Source organism: Cupressus sempervirens, chromosome 7 (genome assembly GCF_028749045.1).
Source record: "Cupressus sempervirens isolate cs-2001-9-10 chromosome 7, ASM2874904v1, whole genome shotgun sequence".
NCBI lineage: Eukaryota > Viridiplantae > Streptophyta > Pinopsida > Cupressales > Cupressaceae > Cupressus > Cupressus sempervirens.
The window spans coordinates 20,354,837-20,366,840 of record NC_143124.1 but is presented as its reverse complement, the minus strand read 5'-3'; positions in this window follow the sequence as shown (position 1 = coordinate 20,366,840).

The following is a 12,004-nucleotide window of genomic DNA, read 5'->3' as shown; positions in this document are numbered from 1 at the left end:
TCTAAGTATGCTATCAATACATCATTTAACCATTGTCTTAACTTATCCTTGCACTTCATTACAATATCATAACTCAATCTTTCCCTTAGGTGCTCTTGTTACATCTTGTTGATCAAATCATCTTCATCAATCAATTAAGTGATAGTACTTGGATCTTATAAGCAAGTGTCATTCCTACAAGTAGCAGGTTTGACATCAATGAAAAGAAAATAATTGAAAACATTCTTTTACAACAATTTTATTTCTTTGCAACAATCTCCCTTTTTGATCTTCAATAATGAGCTTTTCAATCAGATTTCAAACAATCTCCATCTTTGGCATTGATGGCAAACCAAACTGATCATCCATCAGACTACACTTTTTAACCACAAGTTTACTAGGTTAGAACAGTAAGTCAAATGTCAAAAAGTAAATTGTAACTTCACATTTAATTCTACTATTCTGATTGCTTCAATTCTACTTCTCCCTCTTTGCTGCTACTATTATATCCTTATTCTTTGTCTTTCTCCCTCTATATTACTCATCTTCTATTGTTCTAATTAACCTCTAATTATTTCAGTCAACTTCTCTCTCTATCTTCTTTGATTAGTATTCTGCTATTTCTCGCATTTGATAACTTTTCTACTATGTCTCCCTATTTGACAACAATGCCAAAGACATATTAGCATCTTAGTATGTAGGTGTAGCTTTTGCAAGTTTATTCAATTTCTCCTTCTACCACCTTGCTTGTGACTGATTTGAAACTTTAGCAAATCTACTACTTTAGGCATGATTCCCAAAGTAAACATCCTTTGCATCAATGTATAGAATCTTCTACAATCAGCTCATTTGATGTAGGACATTCTTACTTTTTCTTTAAATAGCCTTTTCTAGGGGTATCACTCCTAATTTACCTCTAAGATACTCAAAAGCATCTTTAGGTAGTGCTTTTGTGAGGATGTCAACAATCTGTTCCTTTGAACTAACATATTCCATCTTCACTTGTTTGTCTTCTACCAAATCTTTTACATAGTGATACTTGATTGAAATGTGCTTGGTTTTAGCATGCATTACAGGATTCTTTTATATGTTTATAGCACTTGTATTATCACAATAAAGTATCACAAGCTCAGTTACTTCTTCCTTCATACCTTGCAACAAATGTTTGATCTATACAATATTGGTGCAATTTATAGTAGCTACCACATATTCAGCTTCAGCAATGGACTATGAGGTGCAACTTTACTTTTTGCTAGTCCATGTCATCAACCTTTTTCCCAAGAAAAGTGCTCCACCACTGGTGCTTTTTCTATCATCAATGTTACCTCCCTAATCTGCATCAGTGTAGGCTCTCAGTTCAAATTTTTCACTCCTCTTATAGTACAAACCAAAATCATTAGTTCCTTTTAGGTACCTCAATATTCTCTTCACTACTATTAAGTGATTTTTTCTTAGATTTGCAAAAAATCTTTCCACTATTCCAACAAAAAATGCAATGTCTAGTCTACTATGTACAACATATTGCAATGTTCAAATCGTTGATCTATATAATATCTGATTCACTTTTGTTGACTCATAATTCTTGGATAGCTTATGTCTAGTTGCCATTGGTGTGCTAACTAGTTTTGACTCCTCTAATACAAATGTTTTGAGTATCTCCTTAATATATCTGGATTGGGTCACAAATATGCCATGCTTCAATTTATGTACTTGTAAACCAACAAAAATTTTGATTTCTCCAAACATTGAAATCTCAAATTCATGTTTCATTTGATTAGCAAAATCTTTGCAAAGAACATTTTTTCCTCCAAATATTATATCATCAACAAGATTTTTTGATATTAAAATGTCTTTACCTTTTTCAACATTGATGTACAGGTTTCTATTGTCATCTGTTCTCTCAAATCCTATCTTCAAAAGATATTTGTGCAGCCTCATAGGCTAGCTTCCTCATTGACCTTTACTTGCCTCCACAACTTATTTCCTTCCATAAAAAAATCACCAACCCTCATAATAGTTTTTTTGATATATCAAAGCTCATTCCATTGGCAGTCACCTCCCTATCCTTCCAAGTTCTGAAGAACTACGTTGATATATCCTCATGGTGCTTCATCATACCCTTCATATAATGTAAAAGGCCATATTCTTGCAAGTACACGATCACTACCTCACTTCTATGAATGCTATCTCCCACACCCACCAATTCTATTCAATTATTATTTCCCATACTGTCACCCAGATCAATCACTAATTTATCAGACAACATAGCCTTGTTGCAGGTTTTGACATTGGTAGATATAAAATGAAGAACCTTAGAAAATAAAATGAAAATGCATTGAATGACCATAATAAGTCTACAATGTTTCTTTTAAAATAAAAAACCACTCTTCTTGGCATGTGTGAGCATTCTCTTTCCTTCTGTAAATGGTCATTGCTAGTTGTATCCTATGTGGGAATTTATTAACCTATCATTTTGATCATTACTAGATTGTTCACTACATCTCACCAAATCCTCCCTCTGCATTCTTTTATAGTTGTAATTAATTTTCATAGCAACTTAAATCACAATGCTAATTAGTATACAATCATACCAAAAACTCCCTTTATGAAGCCTCCTATTCATATGCCCACATGGAGAAAAAAAAGCCTACAACCCATTTTGGTTATTTATATGGTACTAATGAAGGTATGCTTCCTTTCCATCATAACTTTAGTCTATGATGGAAACATTTTGATGGCATCCCATTCAATAAGGCGCATGACACTGTGGCCACATTTAGCCAGTCCATCCACCACACCATTTCCTTTAATTGATTATAAATTTAATTGACTAGTTGCTTCTACCTTCTTCCTTAGTAGACTTAATGATTAATACTAAGTCTCACTCAATAGCTAGCTTATTGACACCTTGAGCTCTCACAATTCTTAGCCCCAAAAGAAGTGCTAGTGCTTTATCTTCATTACTAGAGCCCCCTCTACACTTTCTTGTGTAGGTGAAAACCATATTTCCAATACTATTGTGACCGATACCTCCCATGGTAGTGCTACCCAACATAGTTAAACCATCAAAGTTTAGCTTGAACCATGAGTTAGGGGGGGATGCCACACAATCTTCATTCTAGCCAGAACTTTGGAATTGTTAAATTGAGACACACTTGGGCCAACATTTCAAGCTGAAGCCCATTTCATATCAAGCTTTCTTAGGGGGTTTGGGGGATGCTTCCACTACCATATCCTACCACATTATTTTAGAAGCTTGATAGTGATCTAGGCCACCTCCCAACTTGTATTGGCTTGGTACCTAAAAATCCTATTGTTCCTCTCCTTCTAGATATTCTATGAAATGTATGGGGGGAGAATCATCCACAATTTTTTGAGGTATGGTTGGTCAATTGGGCCATGCCAATGAGCGAATAGTTTTAGATCTCTATCCATGCACCACTAAACTTTATATAAAGCAAGAACCTTGCTCCAAACCTCTGTGGCAAAGGGTCATTGAATAAGCATGTAAGCAATAGATTCAACTTAATGGAGACATAAAATATAACAATTAGCAAGTTTGTACCCTCTACGCTAAAATTTGTCAATAGTCAGAATTAACCCATGCAAGGTTGTCCACAAGAAGAAGTTTATCTTGGGTAGGACCCAAGGGTGCAAAACTTTATGCCAATCAACATGCGTCTCTTACCCCCAGGTTATAGAGGTAAGAAGGCTTAACTATGAACTACCGCAAAGGTACAAGTTTCCAAATTAAGGAGTCCTTGATAGGAGAAAAAGGAATCCTATAATTGTGTAGGAGGTCCTATAACTCACGAGAAAGGTACAACTCACTAGGCTCAAGATTTTGTAAGGTAATCCATTTTCTATCAGGGGTGATAAAGTTTCAGTTCCAAGGATCATACTCTCTAGTATAACCCTCCCATAGAGGTAGAAATTTAGTTTGCATCAGGGGATTCTCATGAATCCATTGATCTTCCAATAAGTCAATAGAATTAGCATTCCCTAAAATCCTGTGACACTCTTTTCTTAGGATCTTTTGGGTATTAAAAAAATTGTTCTAGATTTTGGACCCATGGGGTATAGTCTAAGCCTAGGGGAATTGGTGAGGAGACAATCCTCTAAGATATTTATTCGATATTATGTTAAACTAACTTCCCTGGTAGTTCACTAAATTACAGCCAATTTTGGTTAAGAGAGACCTATTCAAGTGACCAATTCTTCTTAAGTGTTGACTAGGCACTAAGAGCCAGTATTATTCAATGGTATAAACTATGGAGGAAAACATAGATTGTAGGTGTGCATCTTATTTCTTTCTTCTTATGTGATGATTTTTTTTAATCCAATGAAAAGTTGACTGGATATAATTACTATTGTTGATAGGGCTATGTAGTTCTTCCTAATGCCAATTCCACAATTTCTTCTTCATTTATATGTCCAATTGTATAAATTTTTATCACTAAATTTTACTTCTATTGATTCTATCCCCTTTTCTAATTGTTGGCATTTAACTCCATATATATGATATATCCTTTCTATTGAAGTTTTGTAACTCTGACATATCTAACAGATGTTTCTCTTTACTCTTAACAGATGTTGGACTCTTTGTGTAAAGCTTTATATTTTAAACACTTTATTAGTATGAATTGTAGCTTAAATGATGCTGTGATTTATATAGATCAATCTTATGTATATATAGCTCACATAGTCAACTTATACACGTGACTGCATATTGTATCCATTAGTTTGAGTCTCCTACCTTTTCTTATAATTATCTACTGTAGTTTCTAAAAACCTCCATTATTGAAAGCTGGTCAATGTATGGGTTCTCATTCCTACATTTTTTTTGTGACCACATTTATATATATAATATAGCTTTCTTCTCATTTATTTGCTTGCATATCTTAATTTGATTGGTGCTACCATCACTAAACATGTACATGTACTAGTAGCCCCATGCCTTGTGGCAACTTTTTTATTTAGTGTGTGAGAAACCTGGTATCCTAGTAGCTTTGTTATCCACCTCTTTCTTGTTCTCTTTTTCAATACAAAGTTCACATGGTAGTGACATGTGGATTAAAGTGAATATAACAAGTATTATGATGATGGGTGGTGGGGTTGGAAAATGGGCTTGAAGAATATGCTCTAAAAAATTAATACCTACCTATGATTCTAAAATATCTTACTCGATGTAATTCAGTAGTACAAACAATCATGACTTGTGTTAAAAGCTTTCATGTACACTATTTGTAACTCAAAGTTTATTTGGTGATGATAGAGCTATTGCATCCGATGCACTGGTGTTTCTAGTCTTGTGATTTTTATTGTCTTTAATGTTCATACAATAGATTTTCATTATGAATGATTTCATTGGGTGTCTATTTTCCAAATTCAAAATAGTTGACATGACTGCAAATATTGTCCTTCCTTTGTAAGGACTCTGGTAAGCGATCTATGTAACTCTTTAGTTTCTTAATTCTGAGTTGGAAAGGTTCCACTTCAAATTTGTTATCTTGTGGAAAGATTTTACAAACAGCTAATCTTTTCTATTATTAGAGATAGTTTGGAAACCATTACAATTAATACAAATTCCTTAATAAGGGGGATCCCACTTATCGTAGATGCTTAAGTAGAACCCACGGCCATTAATTTTAGTTTTTGGGCTGATTATTTTTCCTCTAGTTTTGTAGTGGCCTAAATATACGTTATTTCTTATTTTCCTCAGGTTGTAGATATGGTTATATAATATAAATATAATATTTTTTCAAGTTGTACATATTTGGTCGACGAAGATGGTTACAATTGATTGGCATTTTCCCCCTTGTGAATATTTATGCAGTTCTTTTCTCAACAATCGACATGCAATATTGTTTTTTGTGTTAGTTGTGTAGGTCTGTTGTAGGCATTTCTTGATATGCTTGACATAAATTTTCGTTTTTAAATATAAATTGCTTCTCTTCTTTTTTTGTATCCATGCCAAAATATTTTTCTACTTTCAATATATAAAATTTCAACAATTTAAAATATAAATTTCAGATGATAAATTGTTTTCTTTGAGTTTTTTTTTAATTGTGAAGTAATGTCATATATATTTTAAGGTTTTTTAATAACTAACTAACCATCTTCCTTTTTCTATTCAATTATAGGGAGGTGACTTCTCAAAGAGAGCTGGTAAACACTTGCACTTTACAATTATTTGATTACTTAATAGTTGGTTTATCTCTTAAGTCTCATGTTAAAACATACTCCTTGTAAAGTACAATATGATCTAAATCCAAAAATGTTGCCTTTCCTTATTCTAGACTGGGATGCTTGCAGGGATGTTGCATGCAAAGAAAATACTCCTATGACTTCATGTTTGAGTGTGCTATTCTACAAAGTGTATGTACATGTGATAACTGTAGACACTGTGCCTTGAGTTCTATTAAACTTTTCTAATATCTATGTTGGGTATATGAAGATAACCATGGAGCCCAATTCCTGTAAGTAGACATTTTTTTATTAATGATTCTTGATGTAGTACAAATATATGTGAACTCTTGAGGTAACTATCCCATATAAATTTTAGCTATCTTATTCTTCCCGAGAATTCTATAGGCATTCAGTCTATTGGGAATTTAGTGTTTGGTTAAAAGCTAAAACTATATGCATAGCTCTCTATATGTGCATTGTATCCCTTAATACTATATTATTAATATAAATTATAAATATCAATATGTACCAAGACATTCTTTTTTAGTTCTTTAGTTTCCTACAACATTATGATATTAATTCCTTTTAAATCAACAACTTTGTATAAAGGCTAGACAAATCGATGTATACATCAATCATGTTATTTAGGAATCATGTTTGTAAGATATAATGATAGAAAAGCTACTAACAACAAGTGAAGATGCATCATAGAGTATTAGGCTGTAGTCCACATCATAATGAATAACACATTGAATAACCTGGGAATTGTAGGATACTTCTTGTAGTTTTGTTCCTACAATTTAAGTCTGACCATCCTCACATGCAGAAAGAAATTAGTACCATGCATCTGTTGTAATGTCCCCTGTAGGATAACTTAAATTATGCCCTCAATGTAAAATATCTAAAAGGATCCAATGTTGCAAGCAACCAATGATTTCTAAAGGTTATATAATATTATATAACTAGTTATAAAAATTTGCTAGTTCACCCTTGGTTTATTCAAGTTTGAGCTCCTTTACACTAGAATTTATTAATGAAAACCTCATACGTTGATAGACGAAGGTAATAGATAATATTATCCACACCCAAGTTTGCATCCTTGGTTTTATTTGAATTTGAACTCTTTTACACTGGAATTTATTAATGAGCAACTTATACAATGATAGAGGAAGGTAATAGATAATATTATCCACACCCAAGTCTGATATGATTTATAGTAATCTATTTTGAGGTCTAGTTTGATATTGAGAGTTGACTAGAATATGAAGTTGTTATTCTAGATATATTTTGATGTGTATAAGATAGTACTTATCCAATTGTTATTTTCTAGTGAAACCTCTATATTTTATGGTGGCCTACTAATGATTTGTCTAATATAATGTCATAGTGCTAGGGCATGCTTATTCCAGTCATAGAAGGGTCATGTGAACTCTTCATTGAATGTGTGCTAGGTTATGAAGCCTTTCCTATTTGAATTCTTCAAATATGTAATTGATAAACCTCCTCCAATCTGCTATCTTTTTGTGTGTGTCTGATTTTTTTGTCTTTCCTCCTCAATATGTTTGAAAAGACTCTTGGTTGATAAAATTAAGTGAAATAGAAAATGCATGAGTAGCTATGTTTCACATCATGGTTGTCTTGTATAGGTCTCATTTTCCTACCTTTTATAGGTCACATTAACTGAAGCACTAAAGCTTCAAACACTATAACCCTTGTTTGAAAAAACATTGTTGGGTTCATATGAAACATTGCGTTTACCTTTATTGTTATATCTTTAGGGATCCAATCCAATGAAATTGGAACACCTTCATTGCTATCCTTCATCTCATTCCAACCCCAAATTCTATTACCAATTGTATCTTGCAAACAAATTCTACAATTCTGCACATTATATCCCGCACCATTACTATACTATTTGAAACCCAAAATTATTCTCCAAGACTCATCTCGCCCACAATCTAACATCAATAAACTTCAATACTTCTTAGCTTCCTATTGCCCATTACAAAATTATACATTCTTACCACTATATCTTCCCAGTAAATTTATGAAAAATCTATCTCCTCATTGAGATCTTCATTCAGTTTTCTAGGTGGCACTTCATTGTCTACCTTCTACTTCTTCTTACCTTTGTCCTATTTCCCTTTCTCTATTTTTCTCTTTTGTGTCAAACTAGAACTCTTCATGATACCTTCTAAAAAATTCTTTTGGTTCAATTCTTTATAAAATTTTGATGTCAAACAACAATTTCACAGCTTCCTTCTAAAAATTCATGAACAAAAACTAGCAATGATTGTCATTTTATTACCAAACATATTGAATTCATGCATTTGATTTCTCACACAAATCAAACCATAAAGCCATTTTTTATCATTGTAACAAATGAACCAACTTTCAAAAGTCACTTTGTGCAATTATCTTCGTGCCTTATAGAATATATTCAAACATTTTATTGCTATAGCTCTCAATGATTTAAATCTGTCTCTATCCAATCACTATATCTTAATCCTACAAATAGAGAACTATTTTTGGTTTCATGCCTATTGCTATAGTAATAGAAATACTTTCATCGCTCATTGTCGATCACTATACCTTCATTGCACAAAATATGATCCACACTCGATTTCAACTTATTGCTATAACTCATAGTTATACCTCTTTTAGAATACATCCATTCCATTGCTATAAACTATAGTGATTACCAAGATTCATCTCTTATCACTAGAGCACATCTATTCACTCTTTGATCCTCGATAATTGCTACATATCATAGCAACACCTTCCATCTCATCGCTAATTGCCAAAGATGAAACCTTGTCATTTCGATTAGTGATCAATAAAGGAGGCTTATTACTATAGAATATAGAAAACTCTTCTATTGAAAAGGAGGAGATATCGCTATAAGTTATGGAAATGAGTGTTTTTAGTGAGAAAAAAGGAGGATTGTTGCTATAAAATATAGTGATCATCTCCAATTTGGTTAAAATTTTGACCAACGCAAAAACTGGTCAAAATTTCAACAATGAAAATAGAGACAACAGTTTGTCAAAAAATTGTCTAATATAAGTAAAAAATATGACCATTTTTCATCAAAAAATGAATCAAAATGTACCAGTGTGATAAACATGAATGATATCTTATATTAAATTCCCTTTCATTGAAACGATCTTTCAAAAAAGCTTTAGTGTGAGGAGAAGGGATTATCTAACCTTCTAGCTTCAATGTTGTTCTTGCAAACCCTTTGGTATCAAAACATTCCCTTCATTCATAGAAACCAAAATCAAAAATAAATAAATCAAATCCAATACAAATTGCATCTTCCATGGACTTACAAGTAAGATTTCCCAACTTAATAGTAAGATGGTTTCCCACTTCTCTTGAGGGAGTTACCTATTTACTAAAAATGTGAACTATCTATACACTTTTCCAAGTATGAAATTGTCTACAGAATATCTAGGTAGTTTTTTGGGTTTACAATAAAATCTCCTATTGTGATGTAGGTGAACTTATGGAATTGGATATATGCATTTTCATAAGTTCACACTAGTTTATAAGCTTTAGGGAAAATCAGGTGTTTTGACATACTAGCAACTCAAGCATAGTCTACCCATAGAAAAATCATTCACTTTCTAGTATTCATCCAAACCATAATATTTTTGTATCAAGGAGAAATAAGCATAGATCATAATATCATTCATCCATGGTTCATGTGGAATCACCATCAAATCTTGCATGCATACTACATAGTACATCAAGTATGAAGATATGTATGCTACACAATGCATCAAGTATGAAGATATGTATACTACATAGTATAGTACAAATAAATCTTGCATGAATACTACATGGTATAGTACAAATAACTCTCCCCACTCCATATATTTTTCCCATCTAAGATTATTTCTATGTAACCATACATTTGGTCGTCAAAAAGTTAGGCTTCAACAAACCCCTTAACCATATGTAAAATAACTGCGAAAACATGAATTTAGTGTTTCATATGATCTTTATTCAGACTTTTGGGTAATTGTAAACATCTATAGAACTTCATTATCCAAGATCTTGTAATGATGCTAGCTCTCTTTTCAATATATTCATTAAACATGGCTAAGGACTTGGTAGGGGAGTGATCTAAGAAGGTTTGATTGGAAATTTAAAAAATGGACATAATGGTTTCCCAGTTAATCTAGAGTAAGGCATTTCCATTATTTCTCCTAATACATTTGGACTTGATATCAGAATGCTTTACACATTCCAAAATGTATTTGAGGCTCAAAATGACTAGTGAGAAAGTCGTGGTTGGTAACAAACAACAATCAAGAATTTCACAAGAATAAGGTTAGTGACAAACAACAATCAAGAATTTCACAAGAATAAGGTTATTCTACCTTGTTAACCAAATTAGTCCAAATAGACTACTACATTTACCACTTTTAAGTTTGTATTTTTAACTAAAGGCCCTTTACATCTCATACCATGACTACTACCAAATGCATCCAGAGGACCTCATTTCCACTTGATGTGAAGTTTAGAAAAACACCCAATTCCTATACAAAGATAATATAGTAAATATTTTAGAGAACACTTCTTGTATCTCACCTCTTTCATTGCCAATTTTACACTTAGAAAATTGTCATTATAAAATTGAACCCTTTTTAAATTTTAAGAAAAAACTAATGACAAATCCCAATGCTGAATATTAAAGATTTACTCATCATATAACTCAATAGATTTGGCAGCCTAAGGCTGGCCAAATGAATAAATATCTTTCACCTTAGGCATCGTCACTTCATTATAATCCACTCACACATGAGAAAACCTTTTGTCCCTTCAAATTTTTTGTGATGTATTAATTATCCATTATAGCTCAAATGTATGATTACCATTGAGGACTAATGACATCAAAATGTCCAGCCTTTCATGAGGTTTTTCCACATTAGAACATGTCATTAGACACTATCCTAATTTTTTAGCCACTTAACCATCTGATGATGTCATACATGATGATTTATCTTAAATATGGGGTCTACCACCTTCAATAATTTGAGGGCAATTGTACCATTTTAACCCATTTGTACCATTTGAACTTTGTTCAAAGTGGTTCAGAGACTTTAAATACTTTTGACACTATAAGATAGTAAGATCTAGGCTACCTAATTTTCTTTTCTAATGATTGTCAATAAAAGATGGTGGAGTCGTGATATTGAGTTTTTCTCTATTTAATTGTTTCTACCTTACTTTTGCGTCTAAATTTTGTAATTATCAATACCATTTTTTCTAAACAAGATTGAAAGATGAAGTGTCTAAGGGTGACGGCCTTCCTATTTTCTTTTTACAGAAACATGTGAAGATGTGAGGTTGGCATTGAAAATTCTAGAAAAGTGTCGCCCAAACACCTGATACCCGACACTATTACTTTAAGTTTTATACCTTTGGAGTACCTAGATGTTGCAATCTGATAAGTTGTTATCAGTGGAGTTTCATTTACTCTTTTTAAAATCACAAATAACATTATATCCACACAAAAGCTTGATAGAGAGCGCTAACACGTTACATGTTGCAGAGTATCATTAGATACACTTATATGAGAAAGGAAACGATCAAATGTGTATAGAAATCCAAACAATATCAAATATATAAACATTGGTTAACAGCTTCTTTCCCCAAATATATAAAACTTTGCTAAAAGGTTCTTCTCCATGTCCTTACAATAACTTCATGTCCTAAGTTTACTTGAAATAAACCTAGGTTCCTAAATGAGAAAATTCATCATTAACTTTTAAACTAAAATAAAAATGAAAGTGAAAATTTGAAACTAGAATCCAAAGATACACTG